This window comes from Melanaphis sacchari, unplaced genomic scaffold (assembly GCF_002803265.2).
Source record: "Melanaphis sacchari strain LSU unplaced genomic scaffold, SCAv2.0 Contig4_pilon_pilon, whole genome shotgun sequence".
NCBI classification, from domain to species: Eukaryota; Metazoa; Arthropoda; class Insecta; order Hemiptera; family Aphididae; genus Melanaphis; species Melanaphis sacchari.
The window spans coordinates 6249509-6267320 of NW_020271335.1; the positions used below are offsets into that span (position 1 = coordinate 6249509).

The 17812-nt window shown below is 26.3% G+C and overlaps 1 protein-coding gene across 1 annotated transcript in view; it reads left to right on the forward strand.

Annotated features, from left to right (window-relative positions):
* Positions 1-16041: 16041 nt before the first annotated feature.
* Positions 16042-17812, forward strand: part of LOC112599198 (mucin-5AC-like) — a 38753-nt gene continuing 36982 nt past the window's right edge. The window contains exon 1 of the mRNA XM_025346011.1: positions 16042-16264. The gene's annotated coding sequence lies outside the window, so the exon portion shown is untranslated. The remainder of the gene's footprint in view (positions 16265-17812) is intronic.

A 17812-nucleotide genomic window follows, 5' to 3' on the forward strand; every position in this document is an offset into this window, starting at 1 on the left:
CCGTAGAAACATTGACTATTATTATTGTGTATTATAATAATATATTACTAAAATCTTCAAACTTGTTTTTTATTTGTAAACTTTAGTTTTTTTTCGTGCAATTGAATAATTGTTATTATTAATTTTTATTGAACTATAAAAAAAATATTTTTATACTGTAATATTTGGTATTGTTTATTTAATGTGAATTGTAATTTTATGGCAGATTGATTCAATGAGGTGGGGCGTTAAATTTGTTTTTCCTCGGGAAAATATTGAACTGTATTTTATGTAATTTATATTTCTTAATTTCTCTTAAATTGAGTACGTACCTATAATGTGTAATATCATAATATGTCCTTTGGTTCATTGTCATGCATTTGTGCTTAAGGCTCTTTACTTTTTAAGAGTTCAAACTTAATTTTTTTAATTAATTACTTTTTAACATTCAAAGAAACAATCTTTAAGTGGAATTCATATTAAGAAAGGGGGTAAATAGGTAACCACACCGTTACATAGTCATTTAAGAGTTAGTGTGTGTTAAGTATTTAAATTAGAATTCAATTGCATACAAAATACAATTTCAAGAAAAACGGTTTTTAAGTATATTTATTATACAGCTAATATACCTAGGTATTTAAAATATTATGTAGACTTATAGACGTATCACTTATAGTAATTTATTTTACTATTATGATAATTGGAACTCGCATCGTATGCTATCTATATAAATAAACTTAGATCGTTTTGCATGTTATCTACGTTATACCGAAAATTACTTTGCAGGTATAACCACGTAATTATAAACATTAAATATTAATAAAGTAGTCTACAGCCTACACTTTACATATATCATATGACTACAATATACATAATTTGCCTTTTGGGTTGGCTCGCAAAAATGATGTGTACTTAGTTAAATACATTTTATTAACATGTTATTTACTATGACAAAACGTACGACAATTTTTTAAAACCATATGGTGTGTTGCTCATTGTTAAAGTATGCCAGAAAATCGATTCAAACAAGGGCTTTAAGGAATATTTGAAGAACACTCGCAAATGTGATGGCGAGCAAGGCCGCCCGCAGGGAGGGCCACGCCCCTTCCCGCTAATTAAGATATTACTCAATTTTTATTGCATTTATTTGCATTTTATATAGCGCCTTGGAGGGCGATAAGGAGGACTGATAACTGATAAGGTTACACTTGCAATATTAAAATAAATAAATAAATTTTTTACGATGTGATATAAAAAACTGAATTTATGGTAAGGGTATTATTTTTCGCTGCCCCCCCCCCCCCGAGAAAAATTTCTGCGGGCGGCTTTAATGGCCAGGGTAACGTTATTAAAGAAAAGTATTTACGTTGTCAGAAGGTAAGATGTCAAACATTTCATTCCATCTGAAAACAAAATAAATTCTTAGTTGACGTTAAACTGAAAAAAACATCAGTGGTCTAAGTCTGTGTCATATAGGGGAGTTAGTTTGGTATTGGTGCAATAAAGTGAACGTAAAAAATACTGAAAAATGGACTGGAGAACAAGATAATATACTGTTGCCGATTGGTTTAATTCGTGTCGAGACATTTGCTTTGATCGTTTTGAATTTCGTTCAAAAACCGGAGGAATCGGCGTAATAGTCCAAGTCGGCGAGTCATTTCGACGGGCATTTGGACTGTACTGTAAACGAGATGTTGGTGTAACTGACCGTGGATTTTTGATGTTAGAAAAGAGATATAGAGCTACGTTACTTCTCATGATTAAACGTGAAGTAGAAGTCGGGTCCACAATTCACTCGGACGAATGGAGGGCCTACAACAGTTTAAATGATCACGGCCATGTGCATAAGACTATAAATCGCCAGCCTAACTTCGTTGATCCGCAAATAGGAGCCAATGTTCAATCTATAGAATCTACATGGAGACGTTTCAAAGTCTAATACGGCATAAAAACATGTGTTTAGACATGTTACCGTATTTTCAGCGAAGTCGTACGTTATCGGTAAAACAGACAGACAAGTGGCAACTCTAATGTATCTTTGATGGCCTATTCACGACGCCGTAAACAACGATTTCTCCTTAACGATTTTAGTTTTTTTTTTTTTGTTATACTTGTAATTCAAAATCATTATTCGTAGTAATTTAAAAGAACTGACAATTGATTAAATTATCATTTTCTATACCCGTTATTTAGGCTGATTTAAAATAATTTTGGATATCTGAAATTTTCTAATTTTCTTAATTATAATAAGTAGGTATAGGTACTGATAAAAAAATGTATTTTTGATCAAAAAACTTGGAAAATATAGCATAAGATTCCACATAAGTTGTTCTCATTAGTCGAATAGTATCAATAATACATAGACACATTTTATTTTTATAAATCTTGGTAAAATTTGTCAAAATCTCGTAAATTTCCAAATTATTTTGTTTTTAAAATGTATACATTTTTTTATTTTAAAAACAAAGAATTGAAAAACGAGTATGAGTTTCCTAACAAGTTGTTCTTAAATTTATTTTTAAACATTTGAAATATTCAATTTTGACAAAATTGGATAGTTAAACGAAAAAACAACGATTTTATTTACTATTTTGTTTTAATTATTCTAAATATATAAATAATAAGGACTTGAGACTTTTCATCATTACGTACATATATTATTTTTTACGATACAGAATAAATAGGAATTTTTAAAATATTTAGATTAATTTTAAGCTAATTAATAAGTATCTATATACCGACAGCTCATCCACACCGTACAATTCGTCACTTGTAAGTCTTGATTTAAAAGTTAAAAACAATAATTTATGGTGATGTAAATTAATATAGTTTAATAATTATTAAGAGTTATATAATAAATTCAATTTTAATAAATATAATTTATTATTATAACTTAAGTTTTAACCTAACATAATTTCATATTTATTATATCATTAACTAAAATTTTAAGTAAATTTATTGTAATTTGTAATATCTGAAATATAGATAATATAATATTACAATTAAATAACCGATAAAATACACCACAGTGGTGTTAAATTGAATGCCATTCGTTTGTTTAATATTATATAACACGCAGTAGCGAATTCACCGGGCATACTAAACATAGAATATAAAAAAATAAAAGTAAAAATACAAACATTATTTTATCATCAATAATATATTACGTATTGAGAAAAAAACATAACGTTAGACAAAAATTGACAATACTATAAATATGTATATTATAAATTTTACGTATGTATTATTATAATTTATAATAAATAATTATTTTTGTTTGGAAAATTTGCTGTACTCAGAAATATATAAAAATCCAAGTACTGATATCACAACACATAATAATTAAAACATAATTTTACTACTAAATAATATCTCTGTTATAATTTATTATTATTGTAAATAAAATCTGATATTTAGCTACCTACTGAAACAAATAAAAAATAATTCTATGATAAATTGTATTAGATCGATTAATATTAATCGAATATCTGCGTGTCTATATTCATTAATAATTTTTTATACAACAGATATTATCTTGTTTAAATTAATGTCTTCGATGGTTTTTTTTTAAATAATATTTGATGGTTGCTTAAAAAATCAAAAAAGCAATAATTAACGGAAGTATAAGTTTTTTTATTCGAAATCAATTGAGGATTGTATCAGGAAGAAGCGTTTTCCGTTTATTCAGTTGTGTATACAATTAGATCTTACGACTGAAAACGTGACTTGTAATTTTCATCTTACCTATGTATAATATGTACAAATCATAATTTAAAAATAAACGAAAGCGTATATTCTGGTTCACACAAATAATCGCTGTATTGCATTTATAATTTGTATCATTTACCACGATTCTATGTTTATAAATACGTAACTAACAGTACACAATAATTTTTTTAATTGTTAGTAGGTAGACACATTACATATTATACAATATTGTCTTTGATTTTTTATTGTTTTAATATTAATAATTTCTAATAAATGTTATAATTCATTGTACTTGTAGCTTTTTAAGTATAGAGACCTATTAATTTCCCTAATATAGGGATATAATTTACCTATATAGCAAGTAAATTAATCAATAATAATAATTTAGCTAGATATACTTACATATATTATCTATAGTAATAGGTACAGAATAAAGATAGTACTGTGATATATAGTCCGTAATCTTGTCAATTTTGAAATAAATCAAAGTGGTATTACCTACTTTACTGATTAATTACTACTCACTATATATACTAACTAGTCACTATTTACTATCATTACTTGTACTTAATATAATAGATACACAACTTTATGTCTAAATGTTTGTTAATTGAATATACTAGAAAGAAAAAACTGATAAATATGTATCACGTATGCAATGACATAGTATAAAGACAATAGTTGTACGGATTGGACCTCAGAAATATTATAACTTATCGACTTGAAAATTCATTAAATTTACAAATTTAGCTATGTCACGTTTAATATATACATAAATATTTACTATAATTGTCTTTTGATATTCATATTTTGTAATGTGTATAATTTGATTATATAAATATAAATAATTAATATATACTTATAAATTAAAACTTATGATAATTATTATCTTAGCGACTTAGCCAATAGTTAAGAACTTATCGATAATAACACACATTTCAGGTTTTTGATTTCTAAATTATGGTCAGTGACTTCTGTAAAAGTTGATTCATCTTTTGAACCACGCATTAGTAGAAACCATTAGTTGTTATTAATAGTTTTGAAATTTGTAACGAAAATATTGCATATTATTATGTTAAAATTACAATCATTTGATCATATTAAATTAATTATATTATTATATAATGTATTTTATAAACGTTAAAAAAAAAGATTAATTATAAGAGGCATAATTAAAGACGTGGTAAATAGGTATCTACCTACTTGCATTAGATAATATTATATTATAGTGTCTGCCATCTGGTTCATACACTAATATAGTATATGAACTGTTAATCATATACGTCCATACCTATATATTATGATTATTATGTATTATATATTTATTATTTAATACATGCACATTTGCATGATAAATATGAATTATTGGTTTGAAAAAAAATAAAATTATTAACGCTTATGTGAAAATATTTAGACATAGAGTATGTATTTTATAATTTTATAAACTACGAAGAAATGAAGTAACATTAAAACGGCGGAGTGAACTTACTACAGGTTAAAATGAATAAAAATTATTATACAACAAAAATTAATTAATTATAGTTATTTCTATATGTTCATAATCTTTATCGATGGTCTAGTGGTCTTCAACCTTTTCAAGTAGAGAGTTACTTTTAAATTTTAATCTCAAAAAAGTTTCGAATACTATTTGAAACTGAAATGTACATTGAATAAAACAAATATATTCGGCCTACATTAGTTAGCAAGTAAAAAAAAGTAAGCGGCTTAATGAATATTATTAGTTTTTTGAATTGTATTGTATTATAATATTATACTATGATGAAAATTTAATAAAATATAAAATTATTATTTTAATAACTCCTATAACAAGGGCTATTTAATTTTATGTTCAATAAAATATTAGATACATTAAAGGACTTGTTGAGAATAATTGAAGAAATGAACTTTGAAGAAGTCGGCGTCTTAAGGACGAGATAATAGAGGTATAATTAAGTGTGGCCAAATGAGTGAGTAATCGTGGAGCGCGTGGTCTATTTTTATTATATGTATATTATGTAACATAAGAAGAGATAAGTTTTTTTTTACGCGCAATAATCTTAAATGATCATTGACCAGATAAGGATTTCAAATAGCTGAACCGTACTCCAATAGTCCAATGTAGACTGAACTAAAGCTAATACTGTATCACAAAAACTGTATTAATGAACGTAAATATTTTTTTAATGTTCGCGATTAATAAAACTCAGAACTTTGAGTGTTTTATTAACGGTAGCATTCATGTAATGAAATGATGATTTAAGTTCAACGAGGGAGTAACAATAAGGGTAAATTTGAAATAGTATAAGAATTTTATTGAAAGTTCCTCAAAATTTATTATATTAATAATTTTAATGTAAGTACAGTGATTCCCTTCTTCCAAAATATAGGTAAATAAAAGAAATTATATTACTCATTTAACGGTTTTTAGATTACTGACTCGTAATTTATATCTCACTCGGGCACTGAGCGAATACTCAAAGTTATAACAGAACCTAAAAACATGGTCCAGTAAACAAGCATATAAGTATTATTTATATATTATTAGATATGCCTCTATAGTCTATATTATAATATTGTAAACATATAATGATAATATAATTTATGATCTTGAAAACTTTAAGCTACTAGGCCAATCTCAATAAAAGTTATATCGATAGATTCTTTTGGTTTTAAGCTTATTATTTTAATCCTTGTAGATTGGTATAAGGTGACTCATAAATGGAAAAAATTTCATTTTAACTCAAGAAAATAGAATGATTTTTATTTATGTATATTATATGACCTTCATTGGATACATAAAAATTTTTAATTAGTATAGTCTAATGCTAATATCCTCCTTCGTATGTTATTGCTATGAGATTATTTTTAAATAAAAGAAAAATATATTAAATTTATTGTTTTCTATTTAAATGTACAACAAAATGCAATTTATTTATGTTTGTAGCTATTATAATTTATATAGTATAGACTAAAAATGTACTTTACCGGTTTAATGAAAATTTTAGGTATATTTAGAAAGTCTAAACAGCAATTTGAACCACTTTCAAAAATTTATAAAGTGTAACATCTAATCCGCCACGGGCGAATTGCACATATCGCTCAAATTAGTTCATAAAGTGAGGTGCTCCAGTGTCCATTTTTCCGTGGACTGAGGTATACTAAAACTGAGATTCACGCCGATCTAATCATACTTTAAGTTTGTTAATTTTTTCCCGGACGAAGAAAGGTCATACAATTAGTATGCTTCTAGTGTTATATTAAATTCATATTTACAACAGTCGAGTTTGAATCTTAAAACCGTTTTGTATATAAATATTGTTACTATAACATTTATATTTGCATACTCGAATATATACGTATCGACCGATCGACATAATGTTGTGTACCTACGTGCATAGAAAAAAAATATATGTAGGTAGAATATTTCCAGAGGGCATTTGTTGGCCTAAAGTCAGTCATTCAATAATGCAATAATTATCAAATACCACGGCATAAACTATCTGAATTGTTACATAATGGCAATATTTGATCGATAAAACGCATAAGTATATAATATTGTGTTTGTTTTTGAAAGTTACGAAGGTACATTTCCGGTTTCTGGTCAAGAAATTAAGAAAGGTTAACACGAAATACCTTTTATATTATTATAGCCGTTTGAATTTGAAAATTTTCTATACACTTGCCGTTTATAAAATATAACTCGTATACACGAAAAAATAAATAAATAGTGTATATACTTAGTTGTTAATACCAGATAAAACAGTGGTCTGTGAAATTGGTGCAGGGTTTAATATCGGTATAAGCACGTTATCTATTCTATACAAACATTTTAATTTTAATGAGCATGATGTTCGTATTTTACCGCGAGGTCCTCTATATATCTATATAAGGTATGAGACACGTTCACTAATTGATTTCGAAATCTCGAGAACTATAATATATTTCTACACGGTTGACATACGCGACAAAGCCATACGTAAAAACGATGACCATCGTAGACCATAATTCGTTTCAATTGCCGTGCGGACGGACGCAGAAAATACACTGCAGGTACGTACACTTTATCGTAGAATATGTTGTGACACATTATTATACCACCTAAATACAATATGGTACGGTACCTATGTATAGCTGTCGAGACTGTCACGCGCATATAATATCGCTATCGAAACTTCGCTATAGCCGAATACGAATATATATATATATATATATATATTGTGAAAAGCGAATTACACGGCTCAGACCTATGCGAATTATTATAAATAAATGTTCATGTGCGTGTGCATGTGCTATATTTACGTCTCGTCTGTCGTCGTCCGCGACGTGTATAACACAATCATAACACATAATAATATAGGCGTAATGATTGATGTTGGGATGTCTCCGACGTATAATAATATCTGATATCAGACGAGAGCTCGGGCACAACACACACACACACAAACACGCGTACACATCACAAAACCATCACATAATATGATTACGATTTACTGGTTGCGCCGCGTCGTCTCATTACGTAACGCCGGCGGGTATGAGGTGTTCTCCGGGTAGCTGCTCCTCGTATACAGGTATATCGTATATTCGTATAATATACACATACACACCTCGAGTGTCTCGCAGAGAAAGTTCCGATGACCGGATCGCTCGCATTTATAAACCACACCTGTTTATTTATTTTTATTATTAATCACACCGCAGTCGAGCGTTATGATAATATACGCTGTCGGCGCGCGATTTACCGCGCGTATATGTCATATCATCACAGTCGACTTTCAGCCGAGAGATGACGGTTCTCCGTTAGGTATTATAAGCGTCTACTACGACACTTGTAGGTACGACACTACCGGTTTTTCGGCGAATTCCATATCCGCACGTCGCGCGGTGGGAACCGCATCCAGACGGTTTGTCGAGCGATGAGGTAACCCGAGTCGCGTCGTAAGTTATTATTCTACAATCTACATTATAAAATATTATGTGAATAAAACGATCTGAGTGTGTGCGTGTGTACATCGTTGTCGACACTACGATGTCCACGATCGCCACGGCTATTGGAGCGGTTATTAACCTAGTTCTCGGGATATTTTTTCCATATTTTTTTTTTTTTTTGTCAATTTAGACTCAAACTATAGTGCAACCGAGAAAATGCCAATGACGAAACTCTGCGCGATAGGTCAACTGTAATACGCACAATTGACGCAATAACAAAATATGTTTCCATCATTGCATGCTGTAGACGTATAATATGGATGGTATACGCATACGTATGTAAAACGCCATTACGTATACGACATACATAATGCTATTATATTATAGTATTGTACTTATGTTGTGTTTACGCAGGCGGCGCACTGCACATGTACCCGTCAAAGAAAATCGATTTCCCGTGTCCCAACATAATATATAGATTACAGATAAAAACAATGCGTACCCATGTCGCTATACCTATACTATAATATTTTATAGCATGCGTATATAATAATCGACTTATTCGACTTGTAAGTCCTAAATGAAATTATTTCTACCGTGTGGCGCAGCTGTCATCGTGGTTAATATATTGTTATGATACGTAATATTATTAATGCTTTATATATATATATATTAGGTATATTGGCAATCAGCTTACACAGAAATAAAGAATTCGAATTTAAATATTTAATCTGACAGAACGATAACTTATTTATTATACGTATATATTATATATAATAATAATATATTTCATTGTGAGACTGGACGACTTTTAAAATTCCTAACGGGCGTGCCCAACCTTTTTCTTAACCTAGACTACATTCGAAGCTTATATTTATATACGTATGCTTTTGAGGACTTAAATATTATTATTATTTTTTTTTTAATTAAAAATGATCTTAAGATATTTTGTATTTTAAAAATAGATTAAAAAGAATGTATTTTTTTTTTTAAATTTATAATTTTACATTTTTGTTAGAATTTATCCGTTGGACATGTCTGGCCTATAATATCTATAGACATGTATGAGTTCTAAAATTTGACAAGAAATCTTCCAAAAATTTTTTTAAGCTCTCCATTATAAATAAATGTGATTTATTATGTATCATAATCCATTCGTATTGAATTATTTGTAGGGCTAAGATTTTTATGCTGCAAATGTATATTCTTCACAATATTTGACTTATAATAATTATTCTGATTAAATATCTTGACGTTTCATAATGGTACGTAGATTTTATTATTAAATTTTTTTTTTTGCATATTTGCATCAAAATGCATAATAATTGCATATTTCTGGATAATCATATAAAATTTGCACATTTTTTAATACTAAATAAAATATTTTAAATTTTACTCAAAGTTTTATATATTCGTACATGTCAATATTTCTGAAAAGTATTATCTACTAAATAAAACAAAATACTATAGGGAATTCCAGTGACAGATTTTTAACGTTGAATAATTATAGCGTTAACTTATAGATAAAGGTAAATACATAATACACATAATCTGATTTCTAGGACATATTAAGATTCACAAAATGAAAATTTATTTTGCATATTTTTGAACTTTTGAGCGCTCAAATAGTGCATATTTAAAAATAGGTAATTTTTACATAAAAATTCGGACCCTAGTCATTACGCTTAAATTCGATAGTTTTCTGAGTGTGTCCTGAAATAATTTATTTAATATTTCTAGTATGTCTTTAATAAGACATCTTAGGCATCAACTGAGTGCGGCCTAAGAAAAAAAGGTTTCGATAAACAAAATAAAATAACTAAAAACTTTCATAGTAAAAATAAAGAAAAAATTATATCGCACAAAATTATAAACCTTAAAGAGAAAAAAAAATAGGCACCTAAAATTTTTTTAAAACCTGTATGTACATTGTAAACGATTTAATTTTAATCTAAAAATCAATTTATTTTAGACTCAGAAGAGCTTACCATCAAGAGAATTTACAATTGTCCATCGCAAACGCACATGGGCTATTAAAAGGCATAGTATAGTTAATGGGACGTGTTCGGCCAACGCAATTAAATTCCACAGTGCGTATTGATGAAAATGTAATTAATAAAAAGGAATATAACAACGATTGTGAACATTTTATTATTATTGAAGGTCAAATTCTTATTTTAGTACAAAAAAATTAATTGTGTGTACTAATTGATTTTTAACATTTAAAAAAGCACATATTTCATCATATTTATAGGTTAAACATTTATTAATACGAATATAGTCATTAGACGTTTGGTTAAAACGTAAAAGTGATTAAGTTTACACAAAACTATAACAACATATTTTATAGATGAGCTATTCGTTTTTATTTTATGTCATTTAGTTTTTTTTTAATATAATTTTGATATTGTAAACTTCACTTTACGTTGCCTAAGCTAATTACAATAAATTATTTAAGTACCCGTTAAGTTAAATACCTATCTATTAAATTTTCCAAATCTTTGCGATACACAGAAGAAGAAAATATGTCTAACCCCTCGTCGTCTATAATGAAAAGATCTAATTTAATTTTTTTTTTTTAAATATCCTCAAAATCATATAAATATATTAAAATGGGATTCGAAGATTCAACTCTTTATAAGCAGTGTTGAATCCAGACAATTTCTCTGTGGGGAGGGGGGCTCACTTTTTTTCATTAGTGAATGGTGATACATTTAAGTATTATGAATTATACCTATTATTAATTATTACAATATACAATTTAGACATTTTGTGAAAGTTAGTAGATAATACCTATATACCTATACTGGCAATACGGTATAAAAACATTGATATAAATAAATTATATTTTATTGAACACCATTAGGTGTAGTAATCGTAACGAGTATTGTGCATATGTGCATTTAATAAATAGGAACATTTTGTTGAAAATTGTATTTTCAGGGGTGCAAATATCCCCCCTGAAGTATACCCGGATTCAACACTGTTTATAAGACTGTAAACGGATAAAAAAAATTATATAGCAGATTGAAATACACATACAATTTTATTTTGAAGTACCTACTTATCCCTATTTTTGTATTTTTATTTAAATGAGTTTTTTTTTAGTTAAAACTATGTTTTGCATTATACATATAGAACGTCTACCAATACAAAGCTTAATGCTTTAACCATGTTTGGTAGGTACATTACTTATATGTCTGTAAGTATTATTATCTTTAAATATTATCGTTAGTAATATACATAGGTATATATATATTTGAATCAGATAAAGCTTCTTATACCTTGAGAACTTTGTTTAGTCACAGTCGATGATCACATACTTAAAGATATTTATATAGATAATTTTCTATACATTCAATTATTTTTGTCTATCTTTGTACACCGCCAACATGAGTAACTTATAGGTAATTAATACATTATTTCTTATTTTATAGATTCGAGATTTTTTCGGATAAAATAAATATTGTATGCTAGTACCTACTCCAATATGGCAATATCTAAATAAAACTTTTATAAATTAGATATTTTCAATTAATTTATTAACTTACATATTATATAAACATAAAACACAAAATGCGTACCAAATTATAATATTGTAGTATTTTAGGGTTAGGTTAAATGTGTTTCTGAAAAGATATCTAATTTTATGTTCGTTGATTACATTTTATATCTAATATATAATACATATAACCTAACCAAACCTATGCGAGTATGAAGGTATTAAAGTAGGTACTAATTATATAAGTATATTTAAAATTTCAATATTACTATAGTTTTCACATTTTTTTTTTTTAAATATATAAAATAAAATAAGTAATAATTAACCAATTTATTTCTTTGGCATTAAAATTTATCTTCGTACTGTAATAAGTATGTTCAATTTGAAATTATATTTCTGATAGTTGAATAATTTTGACAAGATTAAATAATTTTAAAGACAATATTATATCGTCGTTTGTATATCGTTTAACATAGCTTCTCTAGAGTCATAAATAAGTTTCTATTTTAATTAGATGAATTCAAATACCGAGACGAATATACTGATTAAAACGAAGATAGCTTATTCATAATAGTGCATAACTGTTATTTTCTTAAATATAACGAGCGTATAATATTCCATAATAGAATAATTTAAATTTGGGGAGATGAATTAATTAAAATATTAATACAAAAATCCACTGAGTAAACATTGAAAATAAAACAGCAGAACTAAAAATGTTACACTATACTTTACAGTTTATTTTATATATAGTTAGCTACGGCAGTACTGGTAGTAGTATAATAAGTGATTTTTAAAATAAACCATATGATTTAAAAATATATTAAAATTATCTACTAACCTTATTTATTTCATTTAGGAACTCGTCATAAATCAAAAGTTTTACTTAAGTCTTGATGGTAATCTTCACTGTGTCGTGTTTTCTAATTTTTATAAATTAAACTATTACAGTGATAGAAATTCAATGGGCCTAAAATCAAATAATTTCAACAATTTCTGTTAGGTTTATAATCTATTGTTACACTTGCATCATTATTAATTTTTTTCTGTAAAAATGAATAAATTATTGTTTTCTACGGTTTCTTATGGAATCGAATGTTTATTATCTACATTTTAAAATTACAATATTTTTAAACAATCCATCACCATAATTACATTTAATTACATCTTTAATTTATAAGCTTTTTTTTTTTTTGATTACCATTAGACAATAAATATTTATTTTAAAGAAATCTCACTCACTTAACTTCCTCAAAAAATATGATTCTATATAAATGACTAATGGTATTACTGGTACTAGTAATTTTAAAATATAGATTAATATTTAAAAAAAAAAATTCACTTACAAAACAACACTAAAATACAAATCACAGATTTACGAATACTGCCTCCAAGACACTAGATATGCGAATGTGCGAGTGTAGGTATCATACAAATATAGAACTGTGATTGTTAAATGATAATAATATTACCTACAAAGTAATCAGATAGGTATCGGTATAAAGATAAAGATATAAGATAAAGTTTGTAATACACCAAAATCGAATCGATTATTTCAGAAACCCGTTAAGTGCAAATTTTAAAATTCCCAGTTTGCCGTCAAATGTCACTTATTAATAGATTTCTGAACAATACACATTATTTGACCAAAAATTAAACTGCCATAGAGTTTCGATACTTGATGGGTTTTTACACTAAACAAAGTGTTTTATTTCATAAAACAATAATTTGAACCTAATACATATATCATCATTTTGACGTTTGACGGATTTCTGAAATAATCGCTTCAATTATTTTAGATTACAGATAAAACAATTGAAATATCAGTTTTTTAAGTAAATCATACCTCAGATAAAAATCACAGCGTCTGCGTCTCTAATATAATGAATATACTTACGAATAATATTACAATTTCGTAATCTAAAAAATATATCATATAAATAATCGTTTGTTTCTTATATATTAACACATTTAGATGTAATTGCATTCATAATAATAAAACAAATTTAAAATGGTTTATGATATATATTATATTATAGTTTAATGCGGATATTAATTTATAATAATTTATAGCAATTACTATACTGGTAGGTACCTATTAAACTAAATTGTGTTTTAGCGATTAATGTATTGAATAATCTCAATCAATAATTTTGTACTAATGTACTATATAATATAGAATTCCATTCGATAGCAGAAAAGCAGTGGAAAATTGTTTTCAGACTTTCACATATAATGCGTCCATTAAATTTATAGATCACTTAATAATTATTTTGTAACATCTAATGAATTTTTGAGCGTATTAAGATTGAAATATTGAAGTGAAAACCGTAAAACTGATCAAAATGTATTTTTATTATTTGTTGATTTGTATTTTAATATATAAATAATATACATTAAATGATAATAATTTGATTTTTAACATACCCATACAAAACTATTTCAAGTATCTTATAAAATGATCATGTTGGGAACGATTTTATAATTGAACGATAAGCTGTGATTATATTATGTTTTATATAATGCATTTTAGATTAGACTTTTTAAAGTCATATCTCGAAGATAATATTATAATTACTTTGTTGGAACAATGATTTGCGTAAAAATTGGTTTTATTACATTCTATTTTATTAAGACAATGCGATTATTGTGTTTATTTTTTCTGCTGGTGTAGTTGGTTTATATTTCATGATCTACTTTTATACCTTCAATTTAAGGACTTTTATTTACTTTCTTTTTTTAAAAAAAAGATCACCAACAATCTAATAAATAAGTGTAAATAATATCGGTATCGTTAATTATTTTTGAACATTTTGTTTCATTGTATTTATTTATGTTTTATGATGATTATTAATTTATAAAGTAACTTAAATTCTAAATATCAATGTATTTTACCTATTGAGATAATTACGAATATTTTATTTTTTATACGTGTTACGCGTATGATGATAAATAGATATTATTATTGATAGTATATATTAGATATTTTTTAATTTTTAATGTCTTTAAATATTACATCAATTTGAAATTTGTTTAGATATTTATCGCGTTATACATCTTGTGTATATTTTTAGACACTTAAACACCAGAAATGTATGAAAGAAAGTTATGAACTCAAGATTTGGCACGAAAGTACTTGACCCAAGTGTTTTTATGCGTAAATATTATGCAATATTTAATGAATGTGTTTGAAAGAATTTTTTTAACAATATAATATTATAAAATCGTAATTAACATGCATAAGATATTTATTGTAGTTATTGACAAAAGAATATTATGTATTACCACTAAATAATAATTTATGATTTTTAAAAGTTAAAAATTATATTTTATTATTTTGTGTGTAAGTGGCTATACAATAATATTAAAAAATATTGCAATCGAATGAACGCATAGATTATCATAACAGTTGTTTGTGTTACGAAAATAGAATACAGAAATAATATTAATATAATATTTGTATTAACAATTATTGATACGGATCTCAATGGAAATTGACAATATCCTACGAAATCTTTATCTGAATTGAAAGCGAAGCGCTTAAACATAGTTATAGGTATGACTTATGTATATATAAAAAACTAATATATTTATGTGTATTACATAAACACAATATAAAACAATGCGATTGCTATTACTATATATACCTATATCGTTAACCTATAACATTATCATTATTATTGTTATTATTATTATTAGGTTGTGTAAAACGTATATTTATTAACCAGCCAACCGCGACGAGCACGGTACACCTCCAGGGTTTTGTTTTAAGCGCAAAGCCTATACATTTTTATATAGGTATCTGCCAACAATAATGTATGTTAGGTACGTACATATTGCATAGTGGGGCTTGGTGGTGCAGCGGTCCTCGTGGCCGTCCAGCACGATGTGCGCACACCGTTTGAGCGTTAGTCTTCTCGTACGTATTTTCCGGTTTAGACGCACGTGTATCTCTGCGTGTTGTAATTATTATCATAACATTTTACGTTTACTGTACTTGTGAAAAAATAAAAAAATAATAATAATTATGAATTAATAATAATGATGATAATATGATCACCACGAATAAAAATCTGTTAGACAATAGTGCGTGATCGGTTTCGTCGTATATATATTCTAACGTGAACACGGATAGCTCAATATTTCAACGTAAGTTCAAGATATTTTATTACATTTAATTAATAAATAATTTTTTAAGTCAATTACGTACGTTTCAATGATTTTGAGGGGTGTAATTAAAAATAAACTGCATGTAGGTACATTTTGTGGTGACTGGCTTCATACCTTATTGGAGATTAAAAGACTTGAACGATAGGTACTAACATTTAAGAGCTGATAAAGTGATATTACAACGCGAGGTCGGTATTGAAAAGTTTTATGTGAAATTTAAAAAAAATACTGTAATTACCATTAGAAAAATAATTTTAAATGAATTGAAAAGTATCTGATAAACCTATAATAATACTACAATTATATAATATAATATACTCCAGCTGCAAATCGTTTTAAAAATTTTAAAAATAAAATAAATTTAGAGTAAAATACTTTAACACTGTGATACAGGTGTTGTAAAATAAGTAAAAGATTTTAAATTAGTTGTATGTAAAAACACATAAATGAATTATAGCGTTACATTAAGGTTCAATTTGCAGCATTTTCGTAACTAATAAATCTTAACATTGAAGTCATAATACACTATAATTATCAGGTATAGTAAAATTTTAGAAATATTATTACTTCCTTGTCGTACAAGAAAAAAATATTATACTGAGTTTCAAAAAATAATATAAATAAAAATTAATTACATAGTTGAATTTTCGTAGAAATATTATTTCTATCATTTTTGGATTTTTTAATACAGTAATTATGAGATATCCATGTAAAAATTTCTGCAGAAGATAATTATTGTTTATAATATATTAAGTATATTAATACAATTATTAAGTATTTAATGAGAGATAGGGAACAATGCTTATAGAGATGCAGGAAAAGGATTAGTTATAAGAGAAGGCTATTTTATAGTATTTTATTTGAGTATTGCGTATCACACATTTTTAAATTCATAGCTATTTTTATAGATTTTATTTTATTGCAGTCGAAAGCATAGTGTAATGATAATAATTAATAAAAAAAAATATTTACATGCTGAATTCCTAATAGTTTATAGTACATTACAACTCTTGCGTAAATGAATATTATAATATTTTAATATACCATATATGATTCTAATCAAAATTAATTAAATTTAAATAAACACGTAAGTATAATCATAGAGATACTGTAATTTATTTATTGAAGTAGGTATTAAATAGGTATATTTCTAAATAAAGATTTCAAATTTAAGTTAATTCGTGCAACAAGTTTAATATTGGTATTCACGGAATTATTTTTTTTAACATGATATCTTGTTTTATAATATTTTAAGCAATTATTTTTTATGAGAGATATTTTTTTTTTTGCTACTATTTGTAATTATTACAACTTATATAATTGCATGTATTAAATTACATTTTATCACTACTATTTTGAATTTTTACACATTTGTTTATAAATCTAACTTTCTTAGTTTACTACGTTATAATTAATATAATGTGTTAATGTTTCTATTTGATTATTATTATTAAAGCAAATTTCATAACCGATATAATAATGATATAACATTTACTGTTTTATTAAAATATATACCTATCATAGTTA